The sequence below is a fragment of the Triturus cristatus genome, chromosome 6 (genome assembly GCF_964204655.1).
Source record: "Triturus cristatus chromosome 6, aTriCri1.1, whole genome shotgun sequence".
In the NCBI taxonomy this organism is placed as follows: Eukaryota; Metazoa; Chordata; class Amphibia; order Caudata; family Salamandridae; genus Triturus; species Triturus cristatus.
The window spans coordinates 518,539,677-518,563,036 of record NC_140589.1 but is presented as its reverse complement, the minus strand read 5'-3'; the positions used below and the strand labels follow the sequence as shown (position 1 = coordinate 518,563,036).

Below are 23,360 nucleotides of genomic sequence, written 5' to 3'. Positions count from 1 at the left end.
AGAGCAGCCCGACTTATCTCAGAGGCAGTGTGCAAAGCATTTGTGCACACATACAGTAATACAGTGAAAACACTACAAATGGACACCACACCAGTTTAGACAAATATTCCTTATTTAAACCAAACAAGACCAAAACGACAAAAATCCAGCATACAGTTACCAAGATATGACTTTTAAAAGGTAAAAACTGTTCTGTCCATAGCAAACTATAAATGCTACACTTTCAACACAAAGTACCTTGAATGTGTCAAAATCATAAGCAAAAACAGCTGCAGGGAAGGTGAGGCATTGGTTCCTTACGCACAGGGAAGGTGATGCGTTGGTTTCTTACCCCAGGGGAGGTGATGCATCGTTCCTTACTGCCACGCAGGGTGATGATGCGTCGGTTCCTTACTGAAGAGGAGGTGATGCGTTAGTTTCTTATTGTGCGGGGATGTGATCCGTCAGTTTCACTGAGGCCCTGGCGTTGCTGTAGATTTGGCGCCCCAGTGCAATGCGAGAAGATTTGGTAGGTGTTGGCTCTCGGTGCAGCAACAGCATTGCATCGATCTCTCCAGCCGCAGTCCCCGAATCGTCGGTTCTTGCTGCGTGCAGTGATTTCTCCAGCCGCCGGCAGGCACTGCGTCGGATTCTTCAGTGGCACGGTGGTTATGCGTGGAAATACTTCCCGCACAGTGGTGTTGCGTCGGAATCGGGTGCGGACGCTTCTTTAGTCCCTACACAGGAACAGGCACCTCTTGGCAGGTCGGAACTCCTGGCAAAGAAGCTCAGGGGAGCTGGTGGTGAAGTCTTTGTGTCCCTGAGACTTTAGAACAGGAGGCAAGCTCCACTTCAAACCCTTGGAGATCTTCTTCAAGCAGGATACACAGCACACAGCAAAGTCAGCAAAGTCTTTGTCCTCTCCAGCACACAGCAAAGTACTTCTCCTTCAGCTTTCCCAGCTCTTCTCCTTGGCAGAGGTTCCTCTTGAGTCCAGAAGTATTCTAAAGTTCTGGGGTATGGGCCCCAATATTTATATGTTATGTTATGTTATGTTATTACTTTTTGTAAAGCGCACAGATGCCGCAGCAAAGTGGCGTCCTGGCGCTGAGAAGATGGTAAGACATAACGGTGAGAGAATACTGGTCATAGATGAGCTAAAGGACCTAAATAGTGGCAAACAGGAAGGTTTTCAGATATTTCCTGAAAGGAAAAAGGTTAGTAATAGAACGGAGCGAAGGGGGGAGGGTGTTCCAAAGTGAGGCGGCTAGCACCGAAAAAGAGCGTCCACCCATTCTAGCTCTTTTGAAGCGGGGAACAATTGCCAGATTTGATCCCGCAGAGTGGAGCGCTCTGTTCGGGAGATAAGGAGATATCGTCTGGGCAAGGATAGGAGGAGTGGACAGCTTTAGAGTTTTAAAAGTAAGACCAAGTGCCTTAAATTTAATCCTCTGTTCCACCGGGAGCCAGTGCAGATTTTGGATGGTTTGGCGGGCAGAACAAAAACGTGGCAAGCCAACCAGCATCCTGGCCGCCGCGTTTTGGATGCGCTGAAGGCGGAGAAGTTCCGCTTTATTAAGTCCCAGTAGAAGCGAACTAGCATAGTCCAGTCTACTTAGGACCATAGCCTGAACTATGATTTGCCTGGTGGTAGGGTCAAAAAATTTAAAGATTGGTCTGAGACACTGTAGAGTGCCAAAACAGATCCCGGACAGTCTTTTGGTGTAGGGAATGTAGGACAACTTATTGTCGAACCACACCCCAAGATTTCTGACCTCGTCAGCAGGCACCGGAGCAGGGCCAAGCTCCGGGGGCCACCACTGGTTGCCCCAGAGGTCGGTGTTTTTTCCAAAGATTAAAACCTCGGTTTTTGAGGCATTCAGCTGCAACTTGTTGTCCGACATCCATTCCATAATTCCTCGTAAAGCGACCTGAAAGGCAGCAGCGTCCATTGCGGACTCACCATTAAGTGCCACCGCCAGCTGAGTGTCATCGGCGTAAGACACCATGGTGAGACCGTATCTCTGGGCTACCTCGGCCAGGGGTTGGACGTATAGATTAAACAAGGTTGGGCTGAGAGCCGACCTTTGAGGAACACCTTGCAAAATAGAACGGGAGGCGGAAACAAAAGGCGGTGTGGACACCTGAAAGGATCGGTCAGTAAGAAAAGACCGAAACCAATCGAGTGCAGTCTGACCAACCCCAGCTTCCGAAAGCCGTTGGAGAAGGATGGAGTGGGAGACGGTATCAAAGGCAGCGCTGAGGTCTAACAGGATCAGCGCTACCGTTTGGTCTCTGTCAAGCAGCTTTCTGATTTGTTCCACTACCGCAAGGAGAGCGGTCTCAGTGCTGTGATGCGCTCGAAACCCGTTTTGAGAGGGGTCGAGGATGTTAGCTTCCAACAGATGGGAAGACAGAACGTAGTTGGCATGAGATTCCGCTAGTTTGGAGATCCAGGGGAGGAGGGAGATGGGACGGTAACTCTCAGGAAGAGAGGGGTCCAGGGAAGGTTTTTTCAAAATGGGCACAACAGTTGCTTGTTTCCATTTGACTGGAACACTTCCTGTTTCAAAGGATAAATTAATAAGATCAAGGATCACCGGAAAACAGCATTCTTCGAGCTCTTGAAACTGTGTAGGGCGCAAAGGGTCCGTAGGGGAGCCTGATCTAACTTTCCTAGTTAATTCTTTAAACTCCTCTGGATTAGGGCCACGAATAGAAAAAAGTTGTGGGGTGGTGTAAAGCTTAATACTAGAAGGACATAGCGCCCGAGATTCTTGGGGAAAAGATCTATAAATTGCCTCTACTTTTTCTACAAAAAAAGTGGCTATTTTTTCGCATTGAGTCAATGTAGCTTTAACAGGAGTAGCAATCTGTTTACTAGTTAGCTCCTTACAGATTTGAAAAATGATCTTAGTCGGATTTGGGCTATTTTTAATTTCCATCGCATAATAGGTGGCTCTAGCCTTACAGATAGCCTGATGGTAGTGCCTCGTACAAGATCTGTAAGCTTTTTTGAGCTCAACGTCATACCTTTTGCGCCAGGCACGCTCCGCTTTTTTACAGGCGGATTTGAGAATTCTGAGCTAGTCCGTATACCAAGGACTCGAGGGACTAGATCTGATTTTAGTCCACCTGGCAGGTATGAAGGAGTCAAGAGCTGACGTAAGCCACTCACAAAAGCTATCGTAGCTACACGTAATTTCTGTAGAAAGGGGGGCGCGGTGTGTCAAGAGGAACTGCTGAAATTCCTCTAGTTGAAGCTTCTTCCAAGGGCGTTTAAAGACGCTTAGAGAAAATGGTTCAAACACAGGGGACGATAAAGTAATATGACCTTGTACTAAGAAATGGTCTGTCCAGGCCATGGGTGTGGGAGCGCTAAGTAGAACATTCGGAATGTTCGTAAGAAAAGGGTCGAGTATATGTCCTCCGCTATGAGTCCCTTGGTCGACCAGCTGGACAATTTTAAGGGCCTCCAGATCGGCTAGTAAAGTACCAACTGAACTGGTGAGTGGTTGATCCATGTGGAGGTTGAGGTCACCGATAATTGTAAAATTGGCTGTCTTCAGAGCTAGAGACGCCACTACCTCAGGAAGACTAAGGCGGAAAATTCCATCAGGACCAGGAGGTCTGTAAATAAGTAGTCCAGACAGCGTAAAGTGAGGGGATAGGGTAATACTAAATTGGGCGCTTTCACAAGCTGCCACTGAACTTTTCTGCCAGACACACGGGTAACAGGATTTTACAGCGGCTGCTATGCCACCTCCTCTGGAATTCCGATGTAGGGTATACATGGTATACCCTCTAGGTAAAGCTAGATTAATAGATACCATAGCCTGGTCATGTAGCCATGTCTCCGTAAGGAAGAAGACGTCTGGTTGTTCGTCGTCTATCAAAGTAAAGACTTCCATAAAATGGCAGACGAGCGATCTGACATTTAGGTGAAATACTTTAAGAGAGGAACGACTCGTGCCATCGGTCACCACTGTTCTCGCCCTAGATGCGTAAAGATTACGCGACAGTGATTTTATAGGCTTAGGGGTGGAAAGGGCAAATGAACAGCTAGGACATTGATAGGGACCACATAGAGGGTCCACAACATGATGGTGATGACATACCACTCGCTGTCGTAGTTGATGTATTTCCATGCATTTATACTCAATTTATCTTTGCTCTCTTGTGGCAGAGAGGCTTTGTGCTCAGTCAAAACCAGTTCTGTACTCCCTGGTCCAGCTTCCCGGCAGGAGGTGGCAACAGCATTGTGTAAGGCCCATTTAGGTGCAAAGAAATCTCCTCCCACCCAGGATGGCTAAGCAAGAAAATACCCACTTTCTAAAAGGTAGTATTATCAAACACACAATATAAAAGTCATTTGTTCTAAAACATTTATTTTTATTTTCTGAGTTCAGGCTTACTAAATTCCATCTTTAAATTTTTTCTCAGTGGAAAGTTATACTTATAAGATGTTACAAATAAACTCCCATTCTATCATATGGGGCAGATAGCCTTTCAATAGTAACAAATGAAATACACTGTATTTCACTATCAGGACATGTCACACACACCAGTACATGTCCTATCTTTCACATACACTGCACAGTTGTACCTTGGGCCTACCTTAAGGGTGCCTTACATGTAAGAAAAGGGAAGGTTAGGGCCTGGCAAGTGGGTGGACATGCCAGGTTGACATGGCAGTAGAAACTGCGTGTAGACACTCCAGTGGCAGGTCTGTGATCCTTTTTAAAAGGCTGCTTGTGTGGGTGGCACAATCAGTGCTGCAGGCCCACTAGCAGCATTTGACTTACAGGCCCTGGGCACACACGGTGCACTGTACTAGGGACTTAGTGATACGTTAAACAAGCCAATCATTGAAACACCAATACATATTCACAATTTACAGAGGTAGCACTTGCACTTTGACACTGATCAGCAGTGGCAAAGTGCCCAAAGCATCTAGACCAGCAAAAACGAAATCCTGCACACAGCAAAAATACAGGAGGCAGATGCAAAAAGACAGGGGAAAACCACCCTAAGTATGCTAGGTCTAACACGTGTCCCCTCCAGCTGAAAAGTGGGGAGAACTACCCACCCTCCTGGGATTTCTCTTCACTAAGGCAGAAACATCTGGACAGACCATCAACATTGTCGTGTTCTGCACCAGGGCAGTTTCCCACCATAAAGTCCATCCCTTGTAGGAAAATGGACCACCTCAACAGTTTTGGGTTCTCACCCCTCATCTGCATCAACCTTCTGAGAGGCCTGTGGTCGGTTTGAACCCGGAAGTGAGTCCCAAACAAGTAGGGCCTCCGCTTCTTCAGTACCCAGACCACAGCAAAAGCCTCATGCTCAATCGCACTCTACCTCTGTTCCGGGGAAAGTAACCTCCTACTAATGAAGGCTACGGGTGGGTCTAGGCCCTCATTGTTTAGTTGAGAGAAAACAGCCCCCACACCATGCTCTGCAGCATCCGTCTGCACAACAAATTCCTGTGAGAAGTTGGGTGCCTTGAGCACATGGCAGAGTTCAAGACATCAAAAGCTTTCTAATGGGTGTCAGTCCAGTTTACCTTCCTGGGCTGCTTCCTGGAAGTCAGCTCAGTCAAGGGGGCATCAATGGTGCCATACCCCTTGACACAAACCTCCTGTAATAACTGGTGAGGCCTAAGAAGGCTCTCACCTTTGTCTGGGTCTTGGGGGTTTCCAAGCCAGAATTGTGTCAATGGTAGGCTGTAGGGGTGCCACCTGGCCGCTTCCTACCTGGTACCCTAAGTACACCACTGATCCCTGCCCCGATCTGCACTTGCTGGACTTGATCATGAGGCCTGCCCTCTGCAGGGCCTTCAACACTTCCCAGCGGTGTTGCAGGTGGCCCTCCCAAGTGGCACTGAACACTGCGATGTCATCCAGAAGCAAACTTTAGATCCTACACTTTCAACACAGAGTACCCTGGATGAGTCAAAATCATAAGTAAAAACAGCCCCAGGGAAAGTGATGCATCGGTTCCTTATGCACAGGGAAGGTGATGCATTGGTTCCTTGCTCCAGGGGAAGTGATGTGTCAGTTCCTTACTGCCACGCAGGGGAGGTGATGCGTTGATTCCTTACTGAAGAGGAGGTGATGCATCGGTTTTTTACTGTGCGGGGAGGAGAAGGGTCGGTTTCTTACTGTGCCCCCGGCATTGCTGTAGACTTGGAGCCTCCGTGCGATGCGTGGGGATTTGGGAGGCGTCGGCTCTCCATGCAGCAGCGGCAACAACGTTGCATCGATCTGTCCAGCCGCGGTCCCCCGATGTGTCGGTTCTTGCAGTCGCACAGCAGGTCCTGCATCGGAGTCAGTGCGGTGATCTTGGACTTCAGAGATCGTTGATGAGACTCTGCATTCAGTGATTTCTCCAGCCGCGGGCAGGTGCTGCGTCGATTTCTACCGCGGCACGGTGGTGATGCATGGAAATTCTTCACGCATGGCAGTGTTGTGTCAGAATCGACTGCGGATGCATCCTGCTTCTTTAATTGCTTCGCTTTACCCAGCTCCCAGCAACAGGAACAACCTCCAGAAGCCCAACACAAGAACAGGCACATCTTGGGAGGTCGGCACTCCCGGCAAGGAAGTTCAGGGGAGCTGGTGGTGAAGTCTTTGTGTCCCTGAGACTTTAGAACAGGAGGCAAGCTCTAGTTCAAGCCCTTGGAGATCTTCTTCAAGCAGGATACACGGCACACAGCAAAGTCTTTGTCCTCTCCTTGGCAGAAACAGCCACTGCAGGCCAACCCCAGACAGCACACAGCAAGTGGGGAGTACTTATTCTTCAGCTTTCCCAGCTCTTCTCCTTAGCAGAGAGGCTATGTGCTTGTAGTGTAATCTATTACATGATTAACCAGGACTGTAAGTCTCACAATATAAAGCAAAAAACCTGGACTGGAGCAGCACACCCTGCATGGACCTTGGGAACTTTGCAGATATTTCAGTGCCAATGCAGGCCCACCGTTGCACCATGAAGCATGTGTGCTTGTCTTGAGACTTACAGTCCTGGTTAATCATGTTATAGATTACACTACAAGTCAGACGAAATCCTGGACTGGGGCAACACATCACACAAAGACAAGAGAAACTTGGCAGGGCTGGACAGAAGAAAAATGTGACTGGGCAATAAAATCACAGTCATGGGGTGGATGAGTTCATAAGTGAGGCATTCCTGCCCTTTCACTTGCATGCAGCTCAGTGCAGCAAAGTGTCTTGCTGCGCTGCCCTGCATGACCGCTTTAACCATATGGTTTCTTGTTTTTACTTACCCTGACTTAACATGATTAACCAGGACTGTAAGTCTCACAATATAAAGCAAAAAACCTAGACTGGAGCAGCACACACTGCATTGACCGTGGGAACTTTTGCAGATATGTCAGTGCCAATGCAGGCCCTCCTTGCACCATGAAGCATGTGTGCTTGTCTTGGGTCTTGGCAGCCAAACGTGGAATGTAATGTAACGTAAAGTAATGATGTTTGCCAGACGATTAACTTCTCACCCTAGAGGGAATCCAGGTGCTGAGTATGCACCAGGATTCCCGCTATTCTCCAAGTAGGATCACATGAAGTGCCAGGTGTACAATCAGTAGCAATAAACCATATTGCACGCAGCTGTCCTGATGTGCTGAATGAGTTTCTTTTACAGGTGTTGACTGCGATGTAAGAGACCATTCTACCTCCTGCCTTTCTCAAATGGTTATTGGGGGTGGTGGGTGAATGCAAGGGATGCACAGCAGAGGTCCATAATTGTATGTTGGAAACATAGATGGTGTGTGATCTAGGTTGGCCGCTAGTAGTATAGTGCCTTGTATATGTGGCTGAGCATATTAAACTGCCAGTCTGTCTGAATGAGGAGCCATTGTATTTTAAGGTGGTGAGGTGTGACGTGTGTGTTGCAAGGTAGGCTGAGTAAAAGTGCTGTGTTGGATAGTTTGCCACTTGTGTAGCAGCTGGGCAGAGATGCTGTGGTAGAGGGCATTGGTGTACTAAGTCTACATGTGATGAGGGCCTCGGTGATGGTCTCACAGGTGTCAGGAGGGAGCCATAAGAAGAAAAGTCTGACTATGTAAAATATGTGAAAGCAGGTGGAGGTGAAACAGGTACTTGCGAAGTCTCAGGGTGGGGTAGGTGTCCAGGATGAGGGGCAGGATTCTGGGGTGGTTGCAGGGTGAGGTGTTTGGGCGTAGTTGTGTTGGCAACCAGGGTAGGTACATGTTGCAGAATATCCTTACTACTATCTTGTGAGGGTCATTATGAGCCATTACTCTCACATACAGGTAGGAATGTTGATCAATTGCATAATGTACCAAAAGGTGGTGTTGGTGTCTCCTGAGAGTCAGTGTATGATCTGGGTGTCATCAGTATGTGAGAAGAAGTAGAGTCCCTGGGTCTGAATGATGATTGCCAGAGGAGTAATGTAAATGCACTCTGCAGATTATCATCTTGGGTTCTGAGTAAATGGAGTGAGCTTGAGCTGTTGCATATTTCCTCGTGTGACGGTGGCTTTCCCCTTCAGAGATGGTTCTCAGTGACTACAGTTGTGGACACTGGAGATGACTGTGTGTGTGCTATGAACCTACTGAATTCAACACAAATAAGCAAAGTATTGTATTTGCATGCACATTACCATTCCTGCAATGTAGCAAGGCTGCTTGCTGTGTAGAGTTGTGTGGATGTGTGTCAGATATGACCCCTAGGCCACAATATTGCACAAATTCCATCCAAGACAGTTGAGCAAGCCAGATTGGTGTGTTGTACAGCGTGAAAGGCAGAGTGTATGATTCTTTTTAATACATAACAAGATAACATTACTTGGTTAGTGCTGGGGCACTACCTGATGGCTAGAGGGAATGCAGCCACCCTGGTGAAATGGTGCAATGGTCTCAGTTGTAGTGTCAAGAAGCTAATGTAACATCAGTGTAGGCACAAACCAGAAAAAGCAATGTAATATGTCAAATGGGGACCTTACCTGCACTCAGTCTTTCAGGCAGGGCAGGCCAGCAAGCTGCCTAGCTACGTTGTGTTGAGTGTTATTACACAAATAGACTCCCTTGTTTATACAGAGGTTGTGTGAACAATGTAAAGGTATTGCCATGTGAAAGGCAACAATAGTGTAACATGGCCTTATTTACTTGTAGTAAAATATGTTCCACATATCTCTGTGTACTTGAAAGTAAATAAAAAATCCATTTGAATGTCACCAAAATTGTTTATGTCTACATCTGTCATGGATCATTATTGACACACTTCTTTCTCTCTCCAGAGGGACCAACAACTCCTCCTGTGAAGCAACCTGTCCTTGATGACCAACCTATCAGTGATATCATCCTGCCCCCATGGATGAAGACACCTTCCAACAACTCCTGCACTCTATTGAATCTTCTCCTCTGGTCTTTGAAAGGGGAGATGACGTTGCCGGGTCTCTAGAGAAATCGTCCCCCACATGACATGCCCCGTCTAGCTGTTTAATCCCAGCTGAGGACTCCATGGACCCCCAAGCTGACTTTCAACGGCGAGTGGTAGGAGTCCATCAGTGAATGGATGATGAGGTGCAGGCAGGATTGAGACGATAGTGGGCACCCTAGAAGGTGTCCGTATGTGTCTGAGCCCTAATAAGGGGGCCATTACAGACACCTACTCTTGGCTCCATGGGATTGATTACTCCCTAGCTGGCATCACTTGTTTCATGATGCAGAGGGTCCAACAATGGCTCTCTGCATCTGACACCAGTGGAGTTGCCACACAGCTGGTGGCCATCCATAACATCATGGAATTCCTGGAAAGCAAGTTGCACTCCTATATGACAACAACGAGTGCCCTCAATCGCAATGTTGTTGCTTTGTTAGCAAGCCACCAGACCCTTGCCAGGGATTTCCAGGCTGCCTTACTGGTGCAAGCAAATGCTGGTGGGGACAGGGGTGACACATCTTCTGCCTCTGGTGTGTGTGTGTCTCAGATGCCTCCCATACAAACACCACCAACTGTAGAGAAGGCACAGCACCCATCAGAGGAGCTCCCCATTTTCCGCCGGCGAACTGTCAGATAAAATTTGTCTATGCCTCCTGGCCACTTTCCTAGTGGTCCTGTGTTTAAACATCATTCCACCTCATTTATCACCCAGTACCGTGCACCTGTTTATCTTTTCCACTTGTGGACTTTTAAACAAGCCAACCTTCCCTAATGGCACTTTATACCTCCTCAATGACATACTCCTCTCCTCCACATTTCGTATGACATGTCTTCCAAATGGACTCTGTATGGTTATCATAAGCTTCCAATAACCGTTGATGTTGCCCAAAAATCTACAATTAGACTCGCAATAAACATTATGATGGACCTTTAATCTTGACTAAAAACAACTGATAAGTAGCAATTCTTTTAAAAACCATAATGAGTATTGTATTTTTTTTTGCTGAAATGACTACATATACCATGGTGTAAGTGTAAAATCCTAACCCACTTATTTGCATCTCAAGAACAGTGAGATAATGTCAATTGCACATGCTGTCTTTGGATATGCACCTACACCAAGTACAATCACTGCAATGGAATGATGATCAATGTGTTTTTGCCCAATGGAACGCCAGAGTTTAACAACAAGCTGCAACCACTTGACTGACACACAGTGAGTATCTGCTTCTAATCACACAAATACTTACCACCTATAAATGGGATGTGTGAGGCAGGTGAGGCAAAACACTGTTCTACTTATCCGCATATTTGTCGCTCAGTGAATATTGCTACTTCTTCCCCGGCCGCGGAGCATGCAGATAGATTATGTCACACACAGGAGCTGTGGTTTAACATATCTTTATTCTCCAATGTTCATTCAGACTCTTCACATTACATCATACATCCCATAGCCAACGTTAACACCTTCCCGCATATAAAATAGTTCCTGTTCAGAGTCGGCCTGGAACCACGAGGGTCCTATTGTGCATAGCATCAATATGCTACATCTCTTTCTTTGTTAAAAAGTGGCAGATATCACTTAAATCACATGTCCTTAATCAGTCTGCAAAGAGCTTGCACTTGTCTACCTGCTCGTGTGATCCGACATGATCGAGGTCTACCTTAATCAGGCAACTGAGGCACAGGCTCTGGATTCAAACCCAGAGATGTGATACCCTCCAAAGTGGTGTCAGGAGCTGGTGAGTTATGAGGTAGGTGTTTGAAATGTGATGTGTCCTGAGTGATGGACTTCCCAGAACGATGTGCTGTTTCCATGTGCCACTGGAGCACCACTACCTGTAGAGGATCTGTGGCGAATGGGGTGTCTGTCTTTCGTTTCTGTCTCTGCTTTACCAGAACCCAGTCTGTTTGTCAAAGACTGTTTCCAGGTAGTGTCAGAGCTGATCAGCATAGTCTTTCATTTTCCTCTTGTGCGAGGCGGCAGTGTAACGAAGTTTGTCAGTGTTCACTCACTGCTCTGATGTCCATTGAGGTAGTTTTGTCCTGATGGCTTTCCCAAACAACAAGGTAGTTGGATTCTCACCCGTTGTAGAGTGAGGAGTTGATTGATAGGCCCAGAGGGCCTGGCTCATATCTTGGCTTAATTCGATTCCTTCCATAGTTGCCCATTGAATGTCACTTTTGAGAATGCCCATAAATCTTTCAACTACATCATTGGTTTCGAGTACTCTTTTGTTATTTGAAGTTGAGTCGTACAAGAAACTCTTTGGACTCTTTGCTGTTAACGGCTAGGCCATTATCAGACTTTAGGATCTCAGGGACACCCCAGGTTGCAAAGATCTCATTCAGCCTCCCTATGACTTTATCATGATTTGGGAGGGCAGTGTTTCCCCCAAGGAAAAATGTGAACACTTGTCTATGATTACCAGATGCTATCCATTTCCTAATGGTCAAAGAAGTCAATTGCAACTCTCCCCCAATCATTGAAAGGAAGGTCCGACATTGTCACTGGGTGCTGAGTCACCTTAGGGGGCAGGAAACTGCAGATGTGGCATGCCTTCCATTCCTTTTCTACTCGCTCATCTAGTCGAGGAAACCACACTCTGTCTCTCAATACTCATTTAGTGGCTACAAAGCCACGGTGTCCCTCATAGGTCAACTCTATGTCCTGTTTTGACAGGCTCTCAGGTATGAGGATACTTGAGCCTCTCAGTATTTCTGCCTTTTTGTGTGAATGCGAACTCATCCTGTACGTTTTTGAACTTTTGTAATTCAACATTATCGGCCAGAGGCCATGTGCTTTTTCTCCATAATAGTGTTTCAATGAGTTGCATAGGCCACTATCTGTCTCTGACCATTCGTATGGCCACCGTGGTGAGCAAGGATTGCCCCCAGCCCTACCAGGCTCACATATACCGTTACTTCAGTGTGTAACCCAGTGTCAAACTAGGCCATTTCAGTTGCATACTCAACTGCATGTTTTATGTATTTGAAACTTGGATCGCATTCAGGAGACCACTGAAAAGGAATGTTTGGTTGGTCAAGTCTCTCAATAGGGCACTCACCGTGGCAAAATTGCAAATGTATCTTGAGTAATAACTGGATAAAGCCTAGAAGCGACCGCAGCTTGGTAACATCTTGGGGAGGGCAAGCAGTTGGCAGTTCTTTCATCTTTTCTGTATCTGGAGTCATTCTCCATCAGAGAATATGTGCTTAAAAACATAAGTTTTGTTTTGTGGAATTCACATTTTGTTGCATTAAAACAAGTAACTGGCATGCTTGAGTAAGGGCTTTGTCATGTTCCTTTTGAGTTATTATTATTATTATTATTATTATTAATATTTATAGAGCGTGCAGCTACTTCCAACGGAAGTGTCCCGGCTATAGCATCCATCAAGAGGAGAGAGAAAAAGGGAGAGGCTTATATCAGACGCAGATGAGTATGTCACTGTAATTAAAAGCATGTGTAACAGGTTGGATTACTCTGCGGATAACATCCTGAAATATCCCAGCAGCCGAAGATACACCAAAGCTCAGTCTCTTATATAACTGAACAAACCAACATATATAGAAAAAATGGTAATATATCTGTAGTTCTGTTCCAGCTCATGTTGGTGGTATCCTTTTTTTAGGTCAAGACAGGAAAAGTCTTTGGCTCTGTGCAGTTGCATGATCATGTCCGCTATATGGGATTGGGGTGTCTCTCCCTCTAAAGGGCCCTGGTTGGCTGGTGCATATCAACGCACTGCTCCTCTACTGTCTTTCTTTGTTATTACTACTATGAGTGAAACCCTTGGTGTGAGGCCTGTGGAACGTTCAATGATATCATGTTACAAAAATGCAGCCAACTCTATCTCTACTACTTCTTGCAAATGATAAACAACTCTCTGGTGCTGCTGGGCAACAGAACAAATGTCTTTGTTGATTTGAAGCTGTACTTTCATTTTCTTGAGCATTCCAAAGCCATGAAACAACAAAGGGAATTGATTTATATTATCAGACTGAGCATAGAGGTTGTAGTTAAGGGAAATTAACCCTATGTCAGCTGATGTGGCAAAACTGAGTCAGCGTGCACTAGTTGAGGTTCCTTGTGGAACATGAATGGTGGCTTGTACTGACGTTTGTGTTGCATTGCCACTGTGAATGACCCTTGGCTTTGTAATGGTTTAGAAGCTGCCCAGGTATACACTTTCGTGTCTGAAGGAGTGCGGCAGGGCAAGGCAAGAGGCTCTTGAACTTTTCCACTGGCAAAATATTGATCGATGTCCCACTTTCGATGATGAACATTACAGGGTGACCATTTACCTTTAATGTAATTCTGGAACAGTGTCCAAATGAAGTTCAGTGTTTTTTTGTGAACTTTTCTTGAGCTTCAGCCTTCTTCAAAGACTGCTTACCCCACTTTTGCATGTCCTCCTTTTGTGGAGATCATTAGCAAGCATCCATCTTCACTGTTACTCAATAGCGACGTTGAAGAGCCTTTATTATTTTTAACATATTTTTATTGGCATTTATGGTTTATCATGACAAATAGCAAGAATAGAATACATTCAGTTGAATTGCATGTTACATCTCATACCACAGTATAACGCTATTCAGAAAAAGAGGGTTGGTCGGTAGACATGTTGAAGAGCCTTTATACGATGAACTTGACAACGATTGACTTTGCTTGGTCTTTACTTGACGGAGTTGATGTTGCTTTTTGATTTTGTGAGCATGACAAGAGTATTTCTGGCACGTTCTCGCATCCATCTTTTCTCTCTATCGTGATGCACTTGATTTTTCTTTAGCTCGACACACAGTTATGAAGTGATTCTCCTTCCCACAACCTTTGCAGATTTGTCCTAGGGCTGGACATTTGCCCCAATGGAGAAACGAACATCTACATCAGAAGCATTTTTTTGTTTTCTTCAAGGACTTAGACTTATGTGCATCTCTTTTATGCTTGCATTTCATGGTCAACACAGATTTATTGTGCGCTGTCCCTGCTTCTATGTCAACAGCTTGTCGTTCTGCTCATTCTTCTCCTCCTGCAGCCTGCAGCATTTTATCTAGACTGAGTGTCTCTCTACACATGTGTCTTCTAAAAGAATCTGAAAGGCAGCCATCAACTCTGAGGCGCATGGCTTCTTCATCAGCAACATCACTGAACTTGCAATGTTTAATAAGTGGATGAAGTCTTTCAACAAACTCATCCATTGTTTCACCAGTCTGTTGTCGTGCTTTTCTGAAGACATACCTTTGATATTCAACATTCAGAATTTGGTTTAATTTGGCTTCCAGCGCTTCTTTCACTTTTTGGGACAATGTTGCGTCAGCCTCTGAATCTTTCTGTAGCACTTCTTTCACTCCATCATCTGCAAGGTTTTTCAAATATTTGATGATTTTTTTATCATCTTCCTCCTCGATTGCATCTATTAATTCATCAAATGTTTAAATCCACGCAGTCCACCTGGCACCAATGTTTTGCTTCTTGGCTGTGTCGAATGGCAATAGTGGCTTTAAAACATGACTGCATTGTATTTTGTGCTCCCTTCAGCTGCCATTGTTAGCACATGTCTTTCGACTGGTTTTGCTGTGCAGGGTGGCTCACACAACTTCTGCAAGTATCAGTCATGTGCAGGAGCATGTGTTGCAGTACACTCCAATTGTTTAGGAATGTAAGTATGCTCTTTTTGTCTTTTATTTCTTGTACTTTATCAGTGCTATAATTACTTTTCTTACATTGTCTGAATGATTGCTCCATTGGCCTGTGCTGATGTTTCAACGAGTGATCGGTTGTCACACTTCTCAAGCGTGCATCGCACATTCTTCAATATACCCCATTTCTCAGGACACAGATGCACACATCGGCATGCAGAGTTTAGGCCATTTTGGGTAATTTCTTCTCATTCAGAGCAATGCGCTGTCTCAGGTCGCTCCCTAGTCGCTATATGTTTGAGGCACAGCGCAGCATCTCTGCCAACAACCTCACCATCAGTATTGGCGGGCATTTTGGACATGCTCCTCTGCAGGGCCTCTGATTGCGTCTGCCGTCGTGTATGGGCTGGAGTGGGATTTTGACTCCATGCGTGCCAATTGCAGAATGCTTTGCATCGACTCTGCATATTTGGCACGCACAAGCAGTTTGCCTTATGTTGTAAACTCTCAGCGAGAGCAGTCTTGTTCTTCACCAGCATGTAAACCCTACTTGTCACCAGATGTAGCATCTTCCCTAGCCCTGGAGCATGCAAATAGATTACACCACACATGGGAGCTGCAGTTGAGTATATCTTTATTCTCCAACGTTCATTCATACTCTGCACATTAAGTCATACTTCCCATAACCACACCTTAATACCTCCTCCGTATAGCATGTAGTGTCTGTTCACAGTCTGCCCAGAACCACAAGAGTTCTAGTGTGCTTCGCATCAATATACAATAAACATGACAACTTGATCATCCTAATATGATAACCTCACTGCTCACACTGAAGAGATTCTACAGTACAACATAAATTGGCATTGTGGTACTGAGAATAGCCAGATACTCATGCCTATATTTCTCATGAATTAGCATCATACCTGTTCCACACAAGGATGCACAATACTAATCTAATAGCTTGTATGTCAGTAACCAAGAGATGCAAGAGCTTCTTGTCGGGCCCTGTGTTAACTGATAAATTGTAAATAATGCTACACTGGGAAAAGTAGGGAAAATGTGTCCCTCTGCCCCTGAGAGACTTCATATGTGCTGAGGGTGAGACGTACTGCAAATTACATCTATTGTACATACATTTTTTCCATAAGTGCCAGAACACGGAACCAGAAGCAATGCAACACCGCACCTGGGGAAGAGCAAATGGGAGATATTTGGGCATGAATCTTTGAAAGTTGTTGACCACAGAGAGCTGCTGTCGTGGTCCCAAATCACGGGTGTATGTCATGGTCTCAACTCCGGAATGTAGGTAGGCACTAGATTTCTTCTCTGCCTGTGAAAGAACTGTGTGGTAGTGGAATTTGGTAATATTGTTCTGCGCACCTGCTGTAGTAGAATATGGTAATATTGTTCATCACGTATGCACAAAGGGTCCATCTTGCAAACCTATAATGTGTGTATTAGTATTTAGATTAGTCTGTCTTGTTTATTATTTGTCACACAGTTATAAACACTGCAGCTGGTCAGGTATCAGCTGGTCACATGCCATGGAATGTCAAGGCTCGACAAGGATGACTGCCATCTTGGGCATGGTCGCATCTATACAAGAAAGCTGCATCTACCAATGGTTGCTCGTTATTGAGAACTCCCACTTGAGAGGCAGTGCTGTGCGACAGCTTTGTTCATCGGCTCACTTTGGTTGCAGAGAAGTTTCTCGAGTGTTAGTGGAGTACGGCGGCTCTGCGGATCTCCCGTTGAGCTTTCGGTGATTCACAGAACAAGATTAAAGCAGGTAGGAGACCTCCCGGAGTTATTGTTGATTCCCAGTCTTGCCACGTCTTGTTTCAGAAAAGCAATTATTTTCTAGCGCTTTTGAAAGGACATTATAGGGTTATTATAAAAGTAAATCCATATCAGAAAATTACTTGTTTGGAAAATAGATGCACTGCATAAGACTATTGAATTCAGTTTAGAACAAGCACTATCTGTTGTTTGTCTGTCATTTTTTCTTTCAAAACATTATCTGTTTGACTGTACAGAACAAGTCATGATCCCAAATATTTAGATGTCATGAATATACAAAATATGAAGGAAGTCCAAGTCCTTTGCTGTGACTAAAACTTAATGTTTGATGTGAGTAAACATCAGATTGTACAATTAAAATAACAGCATAGTTTACAAGAGACTGAAAGCACTCAATAATTAGGATTTTGTGTTCACAGGTAAGGGCAAGTTAAGAAACTAATTGTTGAACACTACTGGCAAATATCATCAGGTGTCAGCCAGAGTCTGGTGTTTAATTGCTTCCTCTTTTGTTCCAGGTCTCCCTCCCCGCAGTACCCTCCCAAATACCCACCCACCGTCCAGTCTGGCCACTCAGACCTTCTGTTTACATATACATATTCAGCGCTGCCGGAAGGTGGACAGATTGGAGTTACTGCTCCTGAAGAATCAGTTCATGACAGCTGTGTTATGTGCCACATTTAGCAAGTAGTCAACGCCAATGATGGTAGATGTTCTCCAGCCAGGTGGGGCTACATACAGAATTAGTAACCAGACAACAACATATTGTTGTGAGTCCTGATGAAAGCTGGGGTATTATATTTTGCCGGCTGAAACAGGTCGACGGTTTTGCAGAGTGGATGGGTTGGTGTCTCATTATAAGTTCCCCATACTACCATCCACTGGTCCTGGTGTGACCATTTTACTCTGGACAGGGTACCCAATATTGAAATTGTAATAGGAACTCCCTGATACCAGTTTTAATCACTGTATCTGCACATATGTTCACCTGTGATCCCATATCATTGTCACTTTTGTGTTGTATTGTCTCCCTCCTCCCTTTTGCTCCACCTCCTGCATTGGTCTGCGTGGAGGTGTGTTAGCAGCCCTATGATAAAGCATGACACAGCTTGCTGTGTGTGAGGGCAGTTTTAACACTCCTGTGTGTTTCCCCCACATCTATTCACAGCTATCCGGATACAGAGTCCCTCTTCTAGTTTGTGTTTTTCAATTTTTTGTACCATTGTATTCTGTGGAGAATGGCCTTATACTAAGTAAGGCAAACAGTACATATGATGTAAAACTTTACGGTTTAGTCCGAGTGGCAATGTAAATAACATACTCTTTAATTCCGTTTAACTCTTAATACATGGAATCGCGCGGTTCACCAAAAAAGAGGCTTTCAGAAAAAGCTGCCTCAAATTAGGTAGAAAGTAACACCCTTTATTAAAGTTTTAATTTAGGGAATGAATATATGCATGTGGCATGTTCCACCTGCCAATCTAAATGCATACTAATCAATCATCCAGCAATAATCAGTATTGGCCCTGCCAGCAACTGTCACCATTTGCAAAAGTAATGAACAACATATCTGAACACCTGCAGGAGATTTCATTAAGGGGACGGTGCTTCAAGAAGGGCAGGTGGGGCATTAACAGTACACGGTGTAGGACACATCCCTGGAGGTTCTGTAATGTAAACCCCTCGTCCTTCCGTCCACCTTTCCCCTATTCTGCCCTGAACCCCATCTGTAACCAAGGCATCAGTGTATTGGTGAAGTAGCCTAAAGAGAGCGTATAGTACTGGTACTTTCAATCTCAGTGACCACAGGAAGCATTTTGTGGAGGGCAGGGAAGAGGGGGCATCATTTTTGGCACATCAATCACATTTGTTGGTTAAAAAGAAAGGAGCTGGAAAGTTGAAAGTGCTGCCACTGTCAAGAAATGAAACTTTGTCACCAATTAGTGTTTTAAACAAACCATCCTTCTGTCGTGTAGTTCCTATAAACCAATATAGGATCTGCGTGTGTAGACAACATAGACTGTGAGATTGGTGCCCAGACTAATTCCAGACACCCCCACTGGCTATGTTTGCCTGTGTATCAGCTGGCTCACAGTGCCACTAGAAACCCCTCTTACCAAGGAGAGAATAGTTCTTGGCAACTATCAAACATGACAACTCTGTCCCATCAGGGATTGTGGAAACAGTGCGATACGTTTTGCTCAGTCACTCGTGCTGACTTTGTCTCAGATAGATACACAGAATAAACGGTGGGGACGTGTTCAATAAGCATTCATTGAACCAGCGTCATTCTAGTGTAAAATAGGTGTGCTGAAACAAACATCAGACAGAAACAGATATAAATGATTATAAGCACCAACAAAGTAAAAGGATGGTAGATTTCTACCATAGTGCTAAATCAATGAATACAGGCAGGAATAAAAATACATGACCGTAATAATGCATACTCCTATGATGCATCATGCAACCCTAACTAGATGTACCTAAGTGTACCGAGCATATATGTAGGTGTAGAGCCAAGAATTCCTCTAGGATAAAGCCAACCCCATTTCCTGAAGTGAGAGACTGTGGCACCCCGTCTATCTCGAGATAGACAACCCACGAGGGATGTCAAACCACTGTGAGCTGGAGTGTCTGCGTGCAAGAACCTCAGCGCCTTGCGTTAGTGTCTCATCATGGAAGCCCTTTTTCTCCTCTGCCTGCCTCAGAATAGATATGGTGTTTACATACCCAAAGTGGTACCCTCAGGGGATCTACCTTGCTGTGTCAAGTTGGACCAAGGATGACAGAAGGAATGGCCCTTATACATAGTTATTATAGTATGTAGAGATGGTGTCCTGCTGAGTTTCCAAGAATCCTCATGCATAATGAATGAGGCTAGTTTTCAGGGAAATCCCCACGTCCTGTAAGCCGTGCCGTAACTAGGTAAAATGTCAATCCCAAGAACCATTATGTAGTGAAATGGCAGGGGAAATATAGGTGAAAGGTTTGGCTACAACCTGAGCCGATATTGGGGTACCTTTATGAAACATAACACTCCCCTTGGGCGAAGAGGGACCCCCACTTCTTTGATTTATATAATCATAGTAAATGATAACTTCCCTCGCAGCACAACCCTTCATTCGAATAAGAGTAGAACAACTCATTCAGGAAAATGAAATCACCAGTGCTTGTTACAAAGGAGTAGATTTGGTATGCCGCAATATCTGCAAATGCATGCACTCATTTCACTTTCATTCCACTAAAGACCTCAATCATATGCTTCAAATAGCAACGATTACCGTCCAGTTAAAATGAAGTCTCAGAAAATACACGAAGGGAAAAATGGAAACGAGAACAGTGCTTTTTCCTAGCGAACGGCGTAACTCGACTTCATAGGCTAGCACCGTTTAGAACAGAATGACAAAACATAGAAACACCTAATTTTCTCTAGAGAGCAATGCGGTCAGATCACGTTCTTCTACAACTTGAAACAGTATTTAATCATCAGTGCTTTGCAGCGTTTGGTAGTATATTGGAGTAACAACACGTGCCCATTTGGCCACTACAAACCTGTAAAATTTCTCACTTAACGTGCATCGGGTATACGCACCTTTGTTTGCTGTCAGGCGTGCAGCTCGGCTGCCACAAAAGCAAGCGGGACCATCAGGGAGGTTTTATTTGTTGCGTTAGACTGGAAGAGTGTCTTCATAGGTGTTCATGCTCCGAGTTATAGGAGCAGTTTCCTCTTTGCACTCAATATACTAACAAAAGGAAGAACAACCAGCCAGCATGTGAAACCCTGGGCAACTAGAGACAGTGATGTAGGACTATGGCTCAGGGTTATGAAGACAGAAGAAGGACAGTGTGTATTCCTAATTAATGCTTGGTGATGTAAGTTTGGCCAAAATTGGGTATGTGTGAGAAAGATCTGAAACGCAGGAAAGTGGAATAACAAACAACATCTCAAGTCTGTATGGCAGTTTCTTTACTTTCCATTCAAAAACAACAGTAAGGAGCAGGCAAAAGAAAAATATTTGAATTTAGTACTCAGTCAGCGCTTATCTGCAGCATGTACAAAAATGCCTAAAAGCACTCTGTTTAGCCCACACCTACAAAGAGTGTGGAACACCACTTTCGTTTCTGTTGCCGATTTCAGCTACAAACAACACTAAATCTGCAATGGGCAGATGGGAGGAGTGAGGAGAGGTCATCACATCCCAAAACAGTGTGATGCCCAAACAAAATATTCTTCTCGTGAAATCAACAGGGAGGGAGCTAAGGAAACAAAGGAGGGGCATTTAAACAAATGCACCAATAACAAGCAGGCATTTTTAAATGACACATATAATAACCAATAGCAATTGGTGGGTGTGTCAAATGCACATAGAAGAGATACAACAGATCTTGCAGACAGCGCAAGCTCTGTCGAGGCTCGACCTAAACAGCTAGCTACAAAAGATACTATTAACCTGTTAGACTTGGCTTTTTCAGCAGGTTTACCCCCAGACTTCTTGCCTTTTGGCCTCCTGTTTTTGGACCTGTTTTAGGATTCAGTGCAAAAGTGCATATGCTCCCCACGTAAATTGTGTTTATGGATTAGTGTTTCCATGATTGGCTTCTTTGATTTACCTTTAAGTCCCTAGTACAGTACACTGTGGGTGCCCAGGGCCTGTAAATTAAATGCTGCTAGTGGGCCTGCAGCACTGGTTGTGCCACCCACACAAGCAGCCTTTCAAAGGGTTCTCACACCTGCCACTGCAGTGTCTGCATGCAGTTGTGACTGCCATGTTGACTTGGCAAGTGCACCCACTTGCTAGGCCCTAACCTTCCCTTTTCGCACCTGTAAAACACCCCTCAGGTAGGCCCAAGGTACCCCTGTGGGCAGGTTGCAGTGTATGCAAAGGGTAGGATATGTACTGGTGTGTGTGACATGTCCTGATTTTGAAATACAGTGTATTTTGTTTTATCACTATTGAAAGGCTATCTGTCCCATAGGATAGAATGGGAGATACTTTGTAACAGCTTACAAGTATAACTTCTCATTGGGACACAATGGAGAAATTGAGTTTAGTATGCCTGAACTCAGAATGTAAAAATGCATCTTTTAGTAAAGATTATATTTATGTTGTGTGTTTGAAAATACCACTTTTAGAAAGTGGGATTTTAAGCCATCCTGCGTGCCTCTGCTGGGTTGTGGAGTGACAGGTGCTGGGTATGTTCATTCACTGTAGACAGCCACTGGGGGTATGAGGTGTGTCCTGCCTTTGCTGGATGAGTCAGGGCTGGGCTGAAAAGACCTGGGCTGCATTCAGAGTAGTGGGTGGACTTTCACTAGCACCTGAATAGGCCCTGTCTCCCTTGCACAATGCTGTCTCCACCTCCTACCGGGAAGCTGGACCAGAGAGGACAGAACATTGTTTGGGCTAAGCTGTCAGGACTGTCAGGCCGCATTCAAAGAAACCACTCACTGTAAGAATAAATGTCCTAAGATCTAATAATTCAATAAGAAAGCGTAATATGCTGAGCCAGTCTAAGATCAGATCCACGTCTAAAATGGCCGCTAAGTTAGGAACGGGAGAGCAGCAGGTTAGCGCTCTAGTGTCTCACAGCAATCTCCAAGATCAAGGTGTCCGTCCGTTTTAGAGTGGCGCACTTCACCGCGATTCTGAGGAGAGAAGGTCACAGAGAATACGTCGCTTAGTTAGAGAGGGAAATACTATGTTGCGTATTTTTTCAAATATTCAATGTTCTTGGTTCGAGCTGAGGAGGAAGGCATTCTCAAGTAAGACTGTTCTTGTTGCGAGTTAGTGTTGAAAGCTTGCGCTTAATTTAGGAATTGTAATTGTAGCATTTGGAGCAACAAATAATCTGAAGACACCACAAATATATTTCGTGAGGAAGCGAGCGCTTCACTCGGAAGTGTTTATCAGTCAGGCATGCGCAATGAAGAGCGAAAAGTAATCTGAGACAAAAGTTAAATTAAGTTTCATTTAAAGGCAACTGGCGCTGAGTTAGTTCAGACTTAAGCAAGCAATGGTTACTTATAGTAAAATATTATAATAAAGGTTGTCAGAGAGCAGCGCTAGTATTTGTTTAATGAGTTCCGGAATTGAGAGTCAGCACAAGTCAAGTAAGCGCGCTCTCTTTCGCAAGAGTCCCTTAAAATAGTGTCACCATCAAGGGTCATATTTAAAGCAGTCTAGAGCTGAATACAGAGAAAAGGTTACCAGGCAACTATATGAGAGAAGCGTACACACAAGAGAAAAGACAGCCAGCAAGGTTAAAAGAAGCTAAATAAGAAAGCAAGAGAAGATAGGAGAGACTACTACTTACTTATTCAGAATCCAGTTAGAGGCAGCATACCATAGTGCTTTGGGTGAGAACTCTGTAAAATAAAAGAAAAGAAAGATTTAGGAACTGAGTGGAATAGAAGTTTACATATTCTATTAATTCTAGTTCACAGCACACAGAAGACATCACATATAACAAACAAGAAATAAAGAAGAGAAGCATTGGTCACTTCAGACAGGG

The 23,360-nt window shown here is 44.7% G+C and overlaps 1 protein-coding gene across 1 annotated transcript in view; it reads left to right on the top strand.

Moving 5' to 3' along the window:
- SLC17A5 (solute carrier family 17 member 5) overlaps positions 1-10,565 on the top strand; it is a 651,091-nt gene extending 640,526 nt beyond the window's left edge. Inside the window, exon 12 of the transcript XR_014962977.1 lies at positions 9,259-10,565. The gene's annotated coding sequence lies outside the window, so the exon portion shown is untranslated. The remainder of the gene's footprint in view (positions 1-9,258) is intronic.
- The last annotated feature ends 12,795 nt before the right edge of the window (positions 10,566-23,360 follow it).